A 19,229-nucleotide genomic window follows, 5' to 3' on the forward strand; every position below is an offset into this window, starting at 1 on the left:
TTATTTTGAGTTTCGTGATTGAAGCTTTTAATTTAACGTTTTAGCCTAGCACAACGTCTGTGAATTTAGTAAGATTTTACTACATTGCCATACCAGCTCTCCTAAAGGGGAATGTGCACTGTATTGGAGGAAGCTTACATTTTTCTGATAATATAGGCCTATTGTAGATTTCATTTAACTAGTAAACCATTATTGTTTTCGCAATGCATACGTCTTGATGTCCAGACTTGGACCTGCATGACGTGGGAAATTGGGGGACGGGAGTTTTTTCGCAACCAAAATTACCCATGTCAGCAACTAGAGTGAGGTAGATCTAAGTAGTAGCTCCGCTGCGGCGTTTTCCTTCAAACTTGACTTTTTCTACAGTTTTTTTGGTTGCTATTTGTGGATTTACCTTCAGTTTTTGTCACACGAATGTAATTAACCTGTAATTAACCCCTGAAGTCCATCCAACCAGGGGTTTCCATACGCGATCTTCACAAGACAAAGTACGGGTACATCTCTTTGGAACGGTTTGGTTCATATCCCGTCCGGCAAGTGCAATAACTTGTTAACGTATGGGTACCCACCACCTCCCCCGGGACAGTACTAAACACGGCGAAGGGACGGTCCATTTGGCCGACAACAAACAGATGCACCGCCAGTATCAGAAGCCCTAAAAGTGTAGAAAAAAAACAGTTTCCAAGGTAGAAATAGGCGCGGAGCTAATACTTAGAATTACGTAGGGTGGAAATACATAAGACGAGCAAGCCTATCTTAAGTATGAGTGAATTTCATTTTAAATGCTAAATTGGTTACAAATAATACATCATTTTATTAAAAATATTACAGTAAGGGACTTTAAAAATGGAACCTAGTATCTGCGAGGCTAGCCTATGACTACATTACCATGGACCCGTGTCAGTGGTGTAGCCCACCCTGACCTACTTCAGTGCTGTCCCATGGTTAAGAAACAGTGTCCTGCACTGCCTAGAAATGGGGAAGGGAAAAAGAATTGCTCACATAATCCTAACATAGGATGATGTATGATCCTAGCTGGTGGTTTACAAAATTCAGTTGCTCTTGTGTTAGCCGGCTCTAGCTTGTATGAACAAAGTCTTTTCTAGCATGACGCCAACTCAGTTGAACATCAAGTAGCCAGTAAAGGTAAAATATAAATGCCAGTCTATGTGAGGTTAACTGGAACTAAGCCTTTCCCCTTCTATCTAGCCTGGGTAACACATATCTCAGGTATAGTTAGTATATATTAGTAAAGTAAGGTCAGGTTGGAATGCATTACTGATCCAGGGTGGGACTTGTTGTCCTGGGTGAGGATAACGTTTCTAGATAGTGCCCTTTTAACATTTTGCAGTTCAGTTGGTCTTAGGCTTGATTACTTTCTGAAGAGAGCAGTCTCACACATTCATCTCATGTGTAAGTTAATAGAACTTTTCATGCATAGGGTTTACTCGGCGAAATTTATTTCCAGGAAGTGCTAGTCAGAAAGTTTGGCTGTAACGTATTTCACAGTGAAAATCAGTACTGTGTATCAGATATAGGTTTTAATAAAAATTTTTCAAGACCACTTGTTTGAAGACCTAGTAGACAAGGGTTAAGATTGCCCCTAGTTTTACATAGTCAGTATTGGTTCTGAAATAATATTCCCTGAAATGGCTCTGGTTATAAGAATTGGCATTAAAATTATTAAATTAATGTAATTGGTTCATAGCACCTGAAGTCACTGTCTGCATAAATGGACCAATGCTGAAGGTTGCATACAAATCATACACATGGAAAACATGAAGCCACAATCAGAACAGTGATATAGTCATTGGGAGATTTAGGAAATGAATTACCAATAATACTTCCCCCACTGAGTTTGTAAAACTTGATTTGAACTGAGCCACTACTTTGTACCTTAGCTTAGCACTACGTAAATTTTCAGTGCCAAGGTTTTTAAGTTCGTGATTACAGTATGCTTACATCAGAGATCGAGCAGTTTAGTGATTCTGTAGCCCACCTAACCTAATCTAGTTCTTGCAGTACTGTTTGTATTAGGCTATACTTTGTGGGAGCTAATCCTTCATACTCTAGTGCGTTTATATACTGTATATACATATGCATCTGCTGTATATACATATGCATATACTAGATACTTTTTTCGTTGTATTGGGACTGGCCATCTTCAGGATATTTATTGGACTCATGAAATGGCATGATATAGCCGACTTGGGAGAAAAATTGTACTGTTCATGAGTAAACCTGTAAATTGCCATAATTTTGATCAGAAATTTTAAAAGGATGTTATGCTCTTAAAAAAGAAGCCACTTGCTGATGTCTTTTTTTTGACAAAACAAGATGATATAGATATAAGTAAACTCTGAGATGGCTTAGCTCAAACTGATAAATTTTAAAATAAGCCTATGTTAAAATTTTTATCTAACTGGAACAGTGGTGTAATGACCATGCACTGATTGCTAATTTATGCAAATAAGAGTTATGTTATCTTGTAGTTCAAAACCACTTTAAGGTATAAAAGCACATAGACATGACAATTGTAGGGAATGTGCACCCCTATAAACACATGATCAGTGTAAAATGGGTATCACTGCAAAAATTGAGATTTGAATTACCCGGTTCTCTCTCTTTTTGATGTTCAGTAAATTTGTGAAGTTAAATAAGATGGGATGGTCCAAGTCTCTGGACTTAGTGTCACGAGAATAATTTATAACCATTTTAGGAATATGGTATTTAGGCTGACAGTCAAAATCTAAGCCTGTATTGGCGGAAAATACTTAATGGATTTTTATTACTATTTCTGTTTTTAACATTTTTTAATTTCTATACTTTTAGCCTAAGGAAATCCGCATTACTAAATGGAATCAAGAGCATTTGTGTACAAAACCACTCAGAATCTTGGGATTTCACGGCAACAAAGCGGAGGATGTTGAATCTTGGGGTTTTACAGCAACAAAGGGGAGGATATTGAATCTTAGGGTTTAACAGCAACAAAGTGCTGGATGTTGAATCTTGGGGTTTTACAGCAACAAAGGGGAGGATATTGAATCTTAGGGTTTAACAGCAACAAAGTGCTGGATGTTGAATCTTGGGGTTTAACAGCTACAAAGTGGAGGATGTTGAATCTTGGGGTTTAACAGCTACAAAGTGGAGGATGTTGAATCTTGGGGTTTAACAGCAACAAAGTGGAGGATGTTGAATCTTGGGGTTTAACAGCCACAAAGTGGAGGATGTTGAATCTTGGGGTTTAACAGCAACAAAGTGGAGGATGTTGAATCTTGGGGTTTAACAGCAACAAAGTGGAGGATGTTGAATCTTGGGGATTAACAGCAACAAAGTGGAGGATGTTGAATCTTGGGATTTAACAGCAACAAAGTGGAGGGTGTTGAAACGGAAAGAAGACTGGTTTGTTAATGACACTAAAAACAGTTTGTTGATGAAACTTGTAGACTTCAAAGGCAGGCTCACATTTTTTATGTTGACTGCTTTGTAATACCGTGCAATGCATTATTTACCATTTTTTTCTATGGGTATGTTCGGTATTCCATGAAAATTTCTGGATTCACTTACAAAACTCCCGTACTGTAAGCCACTGACAGTTGCAGGCTAAGCAGTTGCTGGTTAAGGCAGATGCATGGATTACCATGATGTAGAATACAATTTTTGCTCATCAAACATTTTGGTAGATATTTTCACAAAGTTCAGCTTATTATGAGCCGGGTATCGTTGAACTGATAGAAACTGTTTTTTTTTTTTTTAATATGCCTAAGTGAAATCTTAGAAAGTAAAGGTTGCTGTGGGGTTAACTTATGATTATCTGTGGAGCTTATTAATTTTTTTGTTGACTATACTATAATATGCCACAATTTTTTCCTCGTTTTGTTTTCAGTTGCATTAAATTTTTAAGGTTACTCAAGGCAGTAGTAATGAATTCCAGATAGAGAGCAGATCAGGTGTATTGGCAGTGGCATGCATGACTGGACCCCAGTATCACTGCGTAGCTTTTATTTAAGACACAGTTTTGTAATGTGATATTCCATGATTCACCATGCATTGTTAAGCAATGCCAGGCACTGGATCTAATTGTTAAGAGGAAAAATGAATTGCACCTCCCAGATAGGGAGAGGAGTAGGGAGTGAAGTTTCTAGTACATTCTAGAAATGACCAATTGCTGGCCGTTACAAAGAAATCTTCGCTGATGGTTCCTAGAAATTTGGGATACTAATATGTATTAGCCATTGCCTTTTTTGTTGTGTTTTCTAAAGTATGAAAGTTATTGGAGCTTTTGAATTATATGAGCATTGTTTTTTTTTTGTGAGACGATGGCACTTTTGCTTCTTATATACGCGTCACCTTCTCCGAGTTGCTAGTACTAAAAATGCCGGAAGCGCCTTGGGACGCCGCGTTTAGTACTAGTCCCTCGGGTATCAAAGTATTTCATACACTCATTTTTTTATTGTGTGGTCGAAAAATTATATTAATAAACGATATCTTCGTGCGGCCGTCTACTTTACATTTACCATACGGTGTTTAGTACTAGAACCTCGGGGTAGGTGACGCATAGATAACAAGCCGAAGTACCACCATGTGAAACTTCATTATAACAAGCTTAAAAACTTTACAGGAAGGTGTTTCCATTGTTAATTGTCGATCAGTTTTTGTTACAATTTTCTCCCCATATAACATTGATCCAATTATCTTCCTTCCAGGAACTCCACACTGGAGAGAGCCTGACAAACATCTTCGTTACTAGGCAACAGATTCCTGTGCATCGACTTACTGCGGTTCAGTTAATGTACTCTGTGTGCAGTTATTCCCTACGGGGGCTCTTGAAGTAAGTTAATAAGAATTGCTGTTGGCTTATACGATAGCTAATAATGTGGGTTCCTTATGAATCACTGATGTTGCACAGTTGCTGGGCTTTCATGTTTTTTGAGGGAAAAATGATCTCCAGTCACAAGCCTCAGGGTGTTTTTATTAGTGTTTGTTGTGTTTTATTTATAAGAAAAAATACTTATTAGTACAAATGGTATGTTTCTTCTGTTTTCAAACGAAATTTAGTTTTTCTATTTTATTAAAGTAAAAAAATGGTCGGTGTCATTAAGTTTAGTGTTCAATTTTTTTTATGAAGTATTACTATTTCACTTTTCTCTATCATAACGATTATATATATATATATATATATATATATATATATATATATATATATATATATATATATATATATAATGTGTATGTATATGTATGTGTATATAAATATATCCATAAATATATAGACATATATATGATATATATATATATATATATATATATATATATATATATATATATATATATATATTCATATATATATATATATATATATATATATATATATATATATATATATATATATTCATATATATAACTACCGAAAAAATTATGATCTGAAGAAAAAAAACATGAGTAAAATCATTAATAAATCATAATTAATTATGATTTGAAGAAAAAAAACATGAGTAAAATCATTAATAACTCATAATTTCCTTTCATTCTAGGTTAGCAACTGTTTTCCCCAAAGGACAGCCATACAGAGTGGGAGATAAAAACTGCCACTGTTGATTAACAAGATCAGCCAAATATAGACAACTTGCTGCTGTTTGTTCATCAGCCAAGAACACTTGAAACCACTGCATCTGATATGAATTTTTCTCGTTGGTGTGACTGAATATTCCTGAAAGCTATTTGGTGTGACTGAATATTCCTGAAAGCTATTTCGTGTGACTGAATATTCCTGAAACCTATTTGGTGTGACTGAATGTTCCTGAAACCTATTTGGTGTGACTGAATATTCTAGAAACCTGTGTGACTGAATGTCCCTGAAACCTATTTGGTGTGACTGAATATTCCTGAAACCTATTTGGTGTGACTGAATATTCCTGAAACCTATTTGGTGTGACTGAATATTCCTGAAACCTATTTGGTGTGACTGAATATTCCTGAAACCTATTTGGTGTGACTGAATATTCCTGAAACCTATTTGGTGTGACTGAATATTCCTGAAACCTATTTGGTGTGACTGAATATTCCGGAAACCTATTTGGTGTGACTTAATATTCCTGAAACCTATTTGGTGTCACTGAATATTCCTGAAACCTATTTTCCATCAATGTTGTCCTCGAAAATGTCCAGGGATGAATTGGGAAGCAAAAGAACTCCATTACCAACAATTTCCGTCCATTTTTACTTGAAATGGCATTTATCTAATGAAACTGCAAAGAAGGGTCCATTTGGGAAAAGGAAGCAATTGCTTTCACCTTTTCCAAAAGGGAGGTAATTTTACTGTTGGATGTTTTTTCCCCGTCGGAAAAATTGAGGGTAATTGATAACCTTCAACTGAGGAGAATTTCTGAAATTCGTGAAGTTTCGTGAAGATGATATTTTTAGATAGAGCAGAAAATAATTTTTATATTATTATTATTATTATTATTATTATTATTATTATTATTATTATTATTATTATTATTATTATTATTATTATTATTAGGGAGATAAAGGGAAATGCAGAAAGAAGAGATCCACTCACTTATTAAAAAAGAAAAAAAAATAGTTATATACTGGAAGAGGAGGTTGATAGAGGTTTATAGATAAATTATATTTTAGATAAATTAATTCAGTGTCTCGTTACTTCAATTTTTCTCTGTGTTTCTTCATTTTAATGCAAATGGCTCTGACTGACTAACTGCCCTGGGAAATAAAAACGACTGCCACACATCTTTGTGCAATTACCATGCACGGGGGTAGTGCCATCAGCGCACCTCGTGCGGTGCACTGTAGGCATGGCTTGAGGTTCTTTGCAGCGTGCCTTCGGCTCCTAGCTGCAACTTTTTTTTCGTTCCTTTTACTGTACCTCCTTTCGTATTCTCTCTCTCCCATCTTACTCTCCACCCTCCCCTAACAATTGAGTCATGGTGCAACTGCTTTGAGGTTTTCCTTTCTACTCTCAGTTTCTGTTTCAGCACTGAGTGACCTCATAGGTCTCAGTGCTTGGTCTTTGGCCCAAATTTTATATTCAATTCAACTCAATACTTCGACTGTTATTGGGTCATATTGGCAGGTATGTGTAGACTGAATAGAAAAACGAATAGGAGATAGGAGACGAGTAGAGAGAATAAAGTAAAAAAGAAAGCAAAATTGACCATTCGTGGTGTTGAAAGAATGAGGAATAAAAGAATGATATATAAACTGAAGTTATATGAATACTTTTAATTAAACCAAAACATAAGAATGAATGTAGGCCATGAGAGGAAATAAGGGCAGGTGAAGAGTACGAACCAAATCTTGGGAACGAATTTAGCTAAATAAACAACTGCTAAAGATAGTAAAGTAAATAAAAAAAATATATCAAAATTTAATTCCCCCTTTAAGTAAAAGTTAAGTAACAAAAGCTTAATTAAAATATATTTACTTCAACGTCAATATTGCATTTTGGGGGTGGGGGGTGGAAAGGGGGTGTTTATCAAGGTAAAGGCAAACCCCTCTTTTTTTTTCTTTTTTTTTTTTTCGGCTTCCATTTCTCTTGTATGGTCGTGATAAATTTGTGGAACCTGAACATTCATTGAGGTAGATTCTTCCTTAAGTTTCAAAATATATTTGTATCTGGATGTCTACGTAGGGGGTTAGTGCCGTCAGTGCACCGGTGCACTGTAGGCATTACTAAGGGTTCGCAGCGTCCCTTCGGTCCCTTACTGTAACCTATTTCATTCCTTGTAATGTACCGCCGTTGTTGATAATCTCTATTCAATCTGACTTTCCACCCTCTCTAACAATTGTTTCGTGGTGCAGCTGCGAGGTTTTCCTGCTGCTACACCTTTCAAACCTTTTTACTGTCAATTTCCGTTTCAGCACTGAGTGACCTTATAGGTCTCAGCGTTTGGCCTTCGACCTAAATTCTATAGTCTATTCTATTCCATTCCATTCTGCTCTGATGATAATTTTGAGGAACCTGAACAATTTTTGGAGTAGATTTTGTCCTAAATTTCAAAGTGAATTTTGATCTGGATGTAATCTATATTGTGAAACTGGTTGCAGCGTTTATGGTAATCACGGCAGTATTATACATACGGCATTAAGGAACTTTGTGGAATTAGAGATAATGAGGTTAATCGAAATAGTAGTATTTATGAACGTAGATAATCATGGTGATAATTCTACAAGAAGCAAAGGGGGACATAATCGTAGTTTAGAATTAATTATACCCACAAGCAGGTCTATTTCGACTTGGCAGATTGTGGAGTTTTTCCAGTTTTTGTAAGTTCTCTTATAATACCTAGACACGTGCGGTTTTGTTGCTTTAAATGACAGTAGCTATATAAGAAAAAATTTATTCAAATTCAAATCTTTGTTCATATGCAATTGCATATAATTACGTGTATTACTTATATTTTTAGAATTACGAAGATCAGTCTTACTGAACACACAAAGTATTAGTTAGAAATAGTTTCCTCTGCTTCGTAACAGGCAATTAATGTTATTGCAGTCTATCAATTCTTCAATCAAATAGATGCCCCATATCTCTTTACAGTTATGAATTTTCTTTGGTAACTGCTTACCACTTCTCACAATAGTATTGTGTAACAAGTTACGTGCCATCGTCCCCGTAGCTGCAACCCCTTTCGTTTCTTTTACTGTGCCTCCTCTCATATTCTCTTTCTTCCGTCTTACTTTCCACCCTCTCCTAACAATTGATTCATAGTGCAACTGCGAGGATTTACTCCTGTTACACCTTTCAAACCTTTTAGTATCAATTTCCGTTTCAGCGCTGAATGACCTCATAGGTCCCAGTGCTTGGCCTTTGGCCTAAATTCAGTATTCAACAGGTAATCAGTATGTTCTTGCATTCTATCTGCTCTTTAATCAAATTTATCCACCATTTCTCTTCATAATTACCATTTTTCTTCAGTAACTGCTTAACACTTCTCACAGTAGTATTATATAAGTTGCCGACATCGATATTGGTGTTTTTTAACTAAATAAACAACAAATTTCTAATCGGTTGGAAATATTTAGCAGGAGGCAGTTTTCTTCATTGCAATTGTTAGATTGACAAGCAAGAGTTTTGCTTTCCGTTTTTAAGTCTGTGTTGATCTGCATCAAAACAGAAGCTGGGATTCTAGCCTGAGGCTACAATTTAATTTCTTGACGGCAGTTGTAGGAAAAAGTATTTTTTCTCAGGGAAGTTTAAAAGTGTTCTTAAACTAAAGTGCGTCATAGTTCAAGGTTTGAACATTTTCTTTAGCTTGCAATTTTCTTTACGGTTGCCTTTGAGGGGATTAAGTGTTAGTTATCAAAACACGGATTGAAAAGAATTATCCGACACGAGCCTTCCTCGATTTGTTTTACTTTTTCTTAAGGTGTATTAGGAATTTACTTTAGACTATGTTATAGTCTGTTTTGAAAATTTTCAAAAACTGTATTTGCATAGTTATTATTTTTTACAGTCATGAATAATTTCTTGTAAATTCTTGCTAATATGTTTATCACCATCATCATGTGCACTGCAAGCGTTTATGAAATTTCTCTCTCTCTCTCTCTCTCTCTCTCTCTCTCTCTCTCTCTCTCTCATTTCTCTCTCTCTTTTTATTCAGTGTTCTCAAGAGTTTCGAAATAATTCTCTCTCTCTCTGACTTCTTATATTCTCTCTCTCTCTCTCTCTCTCTCTCTCTCTCTCTCTCTCTCTCTCTCTCTCTCTCTCTCTCTCTCTCTTCCCTTTTAATCAGTTTACTCAAGAGTTGTGAAATAATTCTCTTTATCTCTGGCTACTTATGTTCAGTCTCTCTCTCTCTCTCTCTCTCTCTCTCTCTCTCTCTCTCTCTCTCTCTCTCTCTCTCTCTCTCTCTCTCTCTATCCTTTTATTCAGTGTACTCAAGAGTTGTGAAATAATTATCTTCTCTGACTATTATGCTCTCTCTCTCTCTCTCTCTCTCTCTCTCTCTCTCTCTCTCTCTCTCTCTCTCTCTCTTCTCTTTCTCTCTCTCTCTCTCTCTCTTCCCTTTTAATCGTTTTACTCAAGAGTTGTGAAATAATTCTCTCTTTCTCTCTGGCTACTTATGTTCAGTCTCTCTCTCTCTCTCTCTCTCTCTCTCTCTCTCTCTCTCTCTCTCTCTCTCTCTCTCTCTCTCCTCCTTATTATTCAGTGTACTCAAGAGTTTTGAAATAAGTCTCTCTCTCTCTCTCTCTCTCTCTCTCTCTCTCTCTCTCTCTCTCTCTCTCTCTCTCTCTCTCTCTCTCTCTCTCTCTCTCTCTCTCTCGTTATAATCAGTGTACTCGAGAGTTTAGAAAAAATACCTTCCCTAACTCACTATGAAAATGTGCAATCATGTCAGTACAAGTCAAAGTGTACTTCATGATCATATACTTGATTTTAGGTAATTGCATTCTTGGGCAAACTTGATGGCATTTAATTAAGGTTATAATACTAAATGGCGATCTTGTGGAGTTATCAAACATGTACAAACTATGTAATATGTAAGTTAAAATATGATTGTACTATATTTTAAAGTTTCTTTGTTTTTTGTACTTTTGTATTCGGAAGAGCTTGATAATGTTGATTCCTTTGTATTTTGCTGTATCTTATACTTTTCTCATATATACTATATATATAATCTTCAGACCTGATAAAGCACCCTTCAAAGACACACTTAGAGGTCTTACAAAACCAAATGTACATCTCGGTCCGTTTCTTCCAGTGGTATGCGTTGACATTTTTAAGTATAAAAATCGCAAATTGTTTTTATAAAGACGATTTGATAAGCAGTTTATGTACTCAGTAAAGTGATAGCATACCACTGAAGGAAACAGAGAGATACCAGGAAAATATAACTGTTTGATGTACTGTATGTATAATATAGCATAATTGATTTATGAGATCTTTTGTACCAACTGTCAAATTGCTCATTTGAATTATACGATTTGTATAAGTTACTGTAATTTTTAAAGTTAGGAGAAAATAAAACTAACGCCTTATCTCCGGACACACTTTTATTCAACCCAAATAAAACATTTTTCACGAGCAGGGGAAGGTTACTCAAAAATTTTGATAAAAAAATCAAATTTTTTTTCCTTACTTCCTCTGAGCCAGCATTACCATGGACCCGTGGAGAGAGAGAGACGAGTGCTCTCAGCAGCGGGCAACCAAAGCAGACTTCGTCTTCCATAGAGCAGAGAATTCGAATCACTGAAGTTGTGGTCTTGGAGTCAATATGACTCTGCTAGGTCACAGATGGGTAAAGACCCTCTTATCTTCCTTGTGCTTTCCCAGAAGTGTCGTCCACTAGCCTGGCTACAGCTGAAAAGTAGATGGTTTTCCAGTAGTGGAGTTAAAGTGAAGAATAGTGAAAAGCTCTTTCGTATATGGTAATCCCTTAATGTACTGACAAGACTATCAATATACCTTTGGGATAGTTTTACTTATCTTGGCTGTAACTTAAACATTTGGGCTGAACTTTTTGTGGACGCCTTCCCCTCTGATGTGGAGTTGCCCGCAGACTTTCATGGTCAAAATGACGTCATACTTTGGAGACAAAAGTTGCCAAATGAAGCGCTCAACGAAGTTAACAGAAACTCTACGGGTATGACCATACATCTTCAATTACCAGCGTCGGTTTTCTTTGCTATTACACCAGATACATTCCGCTTTTATAGAAAACGGGTCTCACATGAGATCTCAGAAAACGATCACCAACAACTTGGTGACAAGTGGTTAAAATATATACTTAGCTTGTCAAGCACGTTAACTAGTTAAATCCATCATTTAACAAAGCTCCTTCAGTTCCTCCAAGTAATTAACTGTCAATTATATCATTGAGTTACCTTTCTGCTTAAATTTCACTCGGTAAAGACTGCTTTACTACAGACATACTCTTATGTTTAATTAATCCTTTCGGGAGATGAATTTGCTGGATAAATTGTGCCGCTATTTGGCGGGCTCGAGTATATGAATTTAGTCTAATGGCAGTTTCTTAAGCTCAGCATAGCCATAATGATTTCTTCAGTAGGGAAATGTTAATTGGGGAAGACGATTCAATCATTGTGATAGGTTTTGGAATAAAACTTTACTTTATAGGAGGCAAAAAAAACTGAAATACCTCACGATTTGAACATACTAGGCGCAGGAAAGTTATGCCAAGAATTACTGCTTTTTTCAATAAAAGAAAAATGCCTCTGCTTGAAATATTTTCAGAAGTACCTGGTCTGTAAATTCTTTACGTTGTTCTAACAACACTCCCAATAAATGTGACAGATTTTGGAGTTTTCGAATAAACAGTCTGAGCTAAATCCCATTGCAATCATAAGTTTGACTCCGCCTTTTCAAACATCGTTCGTGTGATCAAATTCGGTATCCACTCAGTGGTCAATGAACTAATAAATTAGTACCAGAGGATGCAAAGCTTTTATCGTAACTCTCATAACCTTAATTCCTACGTGATCATACGTACTTACAGGATACGGATTTGATATTTTTTTATTTTAATTCTACGTGATTTAAGTTCAAAAGGAAATTGTGCTACTGGACCACTTGTGCTAAAATTTTCAATAGAATTTTGGTAGACTTGATATGGATAATCATTAAACTTGGTTTGCTGGAAACTTTGATAGATGAGTTAGTGAAGATTATTAGCTCGAGATAATTTCCTTCCAAAAATTTTTTCAGGAAAACTTTCATAGCTAATTATGTCTAACACTCCTGAGATAAGGTTATCTTTAAAATTAAAGATAAGTTTTACTATCTATTAATTTAATCAGACCTTATGAGACTTAATTCATTTAATCTTTTACTATATTTTTCTCAGATAAACTATATCATTATAAATAAATGGGCCACTCAAGGAACCTAATAAAAATAAGGTTGATTGCTGCTTCAGATTGACTGGTATTAAAAGCAAATTCTAAAGGCAATCTGTAAAACTTTCCTTTCTATAAAACTTATGAAACTGTACAGATAATAGCTTTAGTTTTCATTAAAAAGCATTATATGAAAACGTTACTCACTTGATTAATTTGTCATTAAACTGAACAAAAGTTAAAAACAATTTGAGAGTTTCAGAACTTACTATACTATTCTCTCTTCATTTTTTTGAAAAATCTTTGGTAATTGTTGACTGTAGTTTTATATGCTTTTTCCACCTCATTTTTCAAGAGATTATATTAATGTGAAGTCAACTGCTATGAATTGTTAAATCTCAAGTACTTATAAACTCTACAAATTCTCAAATTTTATGAAAGTGTCAGTTACGAACAAATAATTACTTTCTCTGAACTGTACAATTATTTTGAATTTAGAGGCAAGGAAACCAAATTCAACTTTTATCCAACCCTTTCATCTTAGATTAAATGTCCTCTGAGCTCTACAAAAGAAAAATTTTTAAAAATATGGTCTTTTAAAGCAAACAGATTGATCACACCAAAAACTTTATTCAATTCCAAATTTACAAGCCATCCTTAAGAGCATGCCATTACAATACAATTTAGTCGCACCCTACAAGAAGAGATTCAAGAGCCCCTCCAAAAGCAGACAAGACAGCCCAAACGCCTCCAAAGATAACCATCTCGCGTCTGAGCATCATTCCATGCCCGTGATTGAGTCGGGTAAAAAGGAAGAGACGCGCAGCGAATGTTCTGACTACCCCGTACTTCTTCCCCCAGGGAGGTAGCCAAATCGGACCAAGGTCGCCTTCTACTACGCGTGGACCACCAGGCCTTGTTAAATTCTGCCTTGGTCGGTTCACCGAAGCTCAACAGGTAGTGAATAAATTGAGGCATTTCGATATTCTTTACGTGTGCCTGAAGCTATTTCACAGAGTATTTTCACAGTATGTCGAAACTGTGGCATTCTATTTCACCTACTTTTTCACAGAGTTATCAAAGTTTTGTCAGTTACTGTGCGACTGATTTCAGTTTGGGACCATCAGCATTGCATGATACTAGGATCTAGAACAAACTTCCAACACTTCTTTTGAAACCACTAAGAAAAGGGTATTCATATGAATACCCCAAACCTTTAATTTGGGACCTTTATTACTACTGTTATGGCTTAAAATACCTTAGAGAGAGAGAGAGAGAGAGAGAGAGAGAGAGAGAGAGAGAGAGAGAGAGAGAGAGAGAGAGAGAGAGAGAGATTGATTGTGGGTTATCTGGCGTCAAAACTACCAGGGTGAGAGAGAGAGAGAGAGAGAGAGAGAGAGAGAGAGAGAGAGAGAGAGAGAGCGAGAGAGAGAGAGATTGACTGATTGATTGTGGGTTATCTGGCGTCACAACTACCAGGGTGAGAGAGAGAGAGAGAGAGAGAGAGAGAGAGAGAGAGAGAGAGAGAGAGAGAGAGAGATACTTTGACTGAACCCCGAGAAAATTAGGTCGATTAAACTGCTGAAGATCAATCTATGTACTGATCTAATAATTTATAGCTTCCAGTTTATTATTAAAACTTATCTAAATCTCTCTTGTCCTATTCCACGTCGGAGAAGTTAAATTAGAAAAAAACATTCTTACATTTCCCCAAACTCCATTTTAATCCAGCAAAATCACTCAGTTTTAATGCTAAGGCACAATAATTAAACAACTAAACATTAGGTACCATACAGCCAAAAGACGACCATTAAATTAAATTATCAAGAGTTAAGATTTAATGCATAAAAGCAACAGATCACTAGAGATTTCAAACTCCAAATGGATAACAAATCCAAAGTATAAACTTTCGAGTATAAAAACAAACAGTAAATGTTCTCCACATACATTCCAAAGCCTCAAACTAGTTTAATGTTACCTCGAGTTACATAGTTTGCCTTCTATAAAAACCCGTCAGCCTGCCGATCTGTTAAAGGAATAGAAATACTTTTGCCAGCTTTCAGTAGAGAATAATTCAGGTCACCTGAGTTCTGTCTGAGGATAGAAGCTACATCGACATCCCTACAGTAATGAAACCCACCTAACACAAACCAAAAACAGTTTTCCAGTCAGCTGTAGAATGTGAAATATGGAAAAACAGCCAATCTTTTCCGCATTTAAGGTAAGCAAAAATGAAAACAAGGATTCCCCAGATTTAGCTACAGACCTTAGGATCAGGCATCACCAAGAAAAGAAAAGAACCCACATCACTCCAGAGGATGAACCAGTCACTGAATAGGTCTTTCAAATGTCTGCTCCTCAGAGTGGTCTGCCCAAACTGGGCTGCTCCATCGTCAACAAGGACCTTGCGGCCTCCATACCGGGTAAACAGACATTACTGGAAACACAGTGATATATCTCATTGCACATTCTTTTCTGTTTTTCCTACTCACATTGATGAAGTGTCAAAACACTCAACCTATCTTCAGTTTTTTCTTCACAAGTATTCGAGTTTGACTTAACCAGGTTATTTTTAATTCTGAAGTTTATGATGTGCAGAAAGGACTCTTCCTTAACAAAGTCATGATCGACAGAAACCATCCTAGTAACTAGCAAAGTATTGGTGTCACTGGCCAAGTTTCATTTTGAGTGGTGTGAGAGTAATCAGTCCTCTATATAGAGGATCACTTTATTGCATCAGGCAGGATTCACTTTGGAAGATAAAATCCATTAGGTTCCTAAACAATGACAGAAGTGAATCAATAATGACATGTTCGGTGATATTAGAAGCTTCTCAGTTTGCCCCGACAGATATTCCCAAGATGTGTTCCCACATTCATTACAGCAAGAACTACTCACGAAGATGCGTTCAAAGCACACGTCTTTTGGTTTTGGGTCTAGTAACCTATTGAGCCTCCAAGGAGGAAGTTACATGGAATTACCCTGCGGCTGATGGTATTCAACCTTGGAAAAATCTAAAGGCCTAAATGCCTGTTGCCATGCTTCAGTTTTATGTGAACACAGAAGCGTACACTGGTATGCCAATTAATTCAGACACCAATTTGGGTAAGCACCAAACAATGCCTTCATAAGACTGAATATATCTACTCTTCTGGAGCCTATCCTTACACTGCTGGTAAAAAGCAAGGCTAAAAATTACTGTTAGCTCCTGGAAAAGAAGCCAAGAGGTTATGAACCTTCTGGAAGAAGGAAAGCCTCATCAATCCTTGTTGTACTGGTTTAATGGCAAAAATCTTACCAGCGAAAGACTAAAGATATTGCATAAGCAGTGAAAAAATGTCCTGTACTAAGAACTATCTCCAGAGGTCTTGTACATGCCGACCACAGCCCTCTGGTATTCAGATCCTGCTGTCATCATCATGAGAGCTTTCAGAACACATTGAATTTTTCACAGTTTGCGCTACGGTGCTTCACACCTTTGTAGACATACAGGACAACCTTTCATTTACCAAATGTAGTTTGACGAAAGAAAAAATCAAGGTTTTGTCCACTTGCTAGTACTGAGCCAGTCCAATTTTATCCAAGTCCAACATCGGTAGAATTTTCTAAGCATTTTCAAAGAGCAACATTACTCTTCCTACAGCTTCAGGGCCCCTAATTGTGTGTTCCTCAATAAGAACCTTTTAAATTATCTACAATTCTTACTATGGTGTCCAACACTCAAGTTCAGAGCTCTTCAAGTCTAGCAAAAATGGCTGTAAGAAACTTATTACACCATACCACAACAATTAATCACATACTGTACTAAATTCAACTGAAACTGAGAGATCTTTATAGACCAAATTTTCTTTAGCTTGATATAAAGCTACCTGCTCTTCCCTTCCATACAGGATACCCTTAGGAAGATACACTAATTTCTGCTAGAAACGATGGTTTCCACGTTTTGCTTTCAATCTTAAGGAGAATATAGTCACAAAAATTAAAATCTACGATAGCAGACGACAATTAGTGCCATATGTATGCAGGACACTGACTAAGCTCTTTTAAGGAAACTATTGTGTTTGAGAATACAAAATCAAATGCAACAGACTTGTACCTGAGAAACAGACCCTTGGCAAAGGCATCAGTTATGACCTTGCACATATGAATATCCTGAATTTCTTAAATTCCAAAAATTGCGATGGGCAGGACATTTAGCACATGAGGTTACCATGGTTCATAACAGAATAAGGCAAAGGAAGAAAATTATTAAGTAGAGACAGGAGAATATGAAGTTCACCTCCAGAGTCAAAGTGCACCAGTAGTTGAAGATTTACGAATGGAAACACGCAGTGCAAGATTGTAAAAGTTGGTAAAAATGGACCCAGACAGCCAATAGCATGAGTGGACGGATGGAGTTCCTGGAATTGCTTCAGCAGATTGAAACCATCAGGTTGTATAGCAAAAGCAGTCCTAGGAGGAAACGATCCTTGTTAAGATTATTCAGTCCTTGAAGAGTATTAGAAAATCTTCCCCTTTTGTCAAAAGGTAAAACAAAGTGAATACAGACTTTGTTTGAAGAAGGGTCCAAGAAGAGAGTATCACGTTTACGGCCTCCCCTTTGTTGGCAAACATCTGAGACAAATACAAGACAAGACATGAGTTCTACACATAAGACCAGACTCACCTGAAGCCCCAAAACAAGTTGGTGATGGTTATCATAACACACATGAGAATTGCCAAAATCAGCAATGTTATATAAACATGCGCTCTTGTGCAACAAAGCCTCAAAAGGAGATGATGTTCGCTGTCGGCCTTTCACATCGCCAAAGCGCAGCATCGGTGTAAAGACAGCTATTCATTGGCTGTCATTCATACCTTCCATTTCCAATGAAATTTATTATTATTATTATTATTATTATTATTATTATTATTATTATTATTATTATTATTATTATTATTATTATTATTATTATTACTCAATAGATGAAATCTATTTATACGGAACAAACCCACAGGGGCCATTGACTTGAAATTCAAGCTTCCAAAGAACATGGTGTTCATTAGGAGGGAGTAAGAGGAAGTAAAGTGAAATACAGAAAGAAGATATCCCACTTATTAGAAAAAGAAAAATATTAATAGATAAATAGATAAAATTATATTAAAATGTAAGAAGCATAGTATTAGGGTTGTAATGCATTGCATTTTGCTTGAACTTTTGAAGTTCCAATTGCAAGATACCCTCTGGGAGGCTGTTCCACAATCCAAAGGTGAGAGGAATAAAGGACTTCTGGAACTGGGAAGTTCGACAGCAAGGCACATTTACTGAATAATGGTGCTGCTGTTCAGCAAATCTAGTTGCTCTTGGCTGATAAAGGGGATCAGGGATTAATTGTGAATATGAAAGATCTCTGTTAAAACACAACTTGTGAAAAAAGTGCTAAACGAGAGACCATCCGTTGATGTCCCAGGTCATAACTGCTACTATTGGGAAACAGAAACCTACCACCACGAACCACTCTTATCTAAAAGAGATAAATCTCTGGCAGAAGCAGATATCCACACCAGAGAACAGCATTCCAGTAAAGGAAGTACAAATGACCTAAAACAGGTTGCACTGATTTTATCACTGTTATAAATATATTAGGCCTTACGAGCAATACCTAACTTTCGTGCGGCATTTGCTGAAACTTTCCTCAGATGTTTCTCAAAAATTAGATGCAAGTCAAAAGTTAAACCTAGAATAATTAAAGCTTCAGGCTCATTCAACAAAGTTCAGTCCACCTGAAGGCGAGGATAGGGTGGGAAATCTGTACAAGATCTGCTAGTCAACAATGTTTTCGTTTTACTGGAGTTCAGCCTCATACCCTACCGACTACACCATTCCCTGATCCGGTCCACGTCCCGATTGAGGCTGAGGGCAGCTTCATTTCTCATGAGTGAAGAATTTACAACACCCACAAGTGTTGCATCATCGGCATACTGAACAACCTTGTTTTCCAGGCCAACAACCATATCACTTGTATGCACTAAAAATAACAGTGGACCAAGAACACTGCCCTGCCGAACTCCAGACAGAATAGGTCTTGGTTCACTAAAGATCCCGTCCACAGCAACTCACTGCTGCCTACCTGTAAGGAAATCTTGAAGTAATCCTAAAACATATCCACCCAACTCCAGGATTCTGAAGTTTATAAATAAGTGCCTTGTGATTTACTAAATCGAAAGCAGCACTAATATCTATTTGAATTATTCTGCACTCAAACCCTTATCAAGGTTCCATTGCAAATGGCATGTCAGGTCTGAAAGAGCATCGCAGGTATCTATCTGCCTCCTGTATACATATTGACTACCAGCTAACAGTCCTTTTGATTCCACATACTTATATATTGGCTTGAAAATAAGTTTTTCGGCAACTTTGGAGAGCACAG

At 36.6% G+C, this 19,229-nt stretch overlaps 1 long non-coding RNA gene across 1 annotated transcript in view; it reads left to right on the top strand.

Annotated features, from left to right (window-relative positions):
* Positions 1-6,496, top strand: part of LOC136855041 (uncharacterized) — a 7,077-nt gene extending 581 nt beyond the window's left edge. The window contains exons 2-3 of the long non-coding RNA XR_010857865.1: positions 4,707-4,831; positions 5,535-6,496. This is a non-coding gene — a long non-coding RNA (uncharacterized lncRNA). The remainder of the gene's footprint in view (positions 1-4,706; positions 4,832-5,534) is intronic.
* Positions 6,497-19,229: the final 12,733 nt, after the last annotated feature.

Source organism: Macrobrachium rosenbergii, chromosome 30, assembly GCF_040412425.1.
Source record: "Macrobrachium rosenbergii isolate ZJJX-2024 chromosome 30, ASM4041242v1, whole genome shotgun sequence".
NCBI lineage: Eukaryota > Metazoa > Arthropoda > Malacostraca > Decapoda > Palaemonidae > Macrobrachium > Macrobrachium rosenbergii.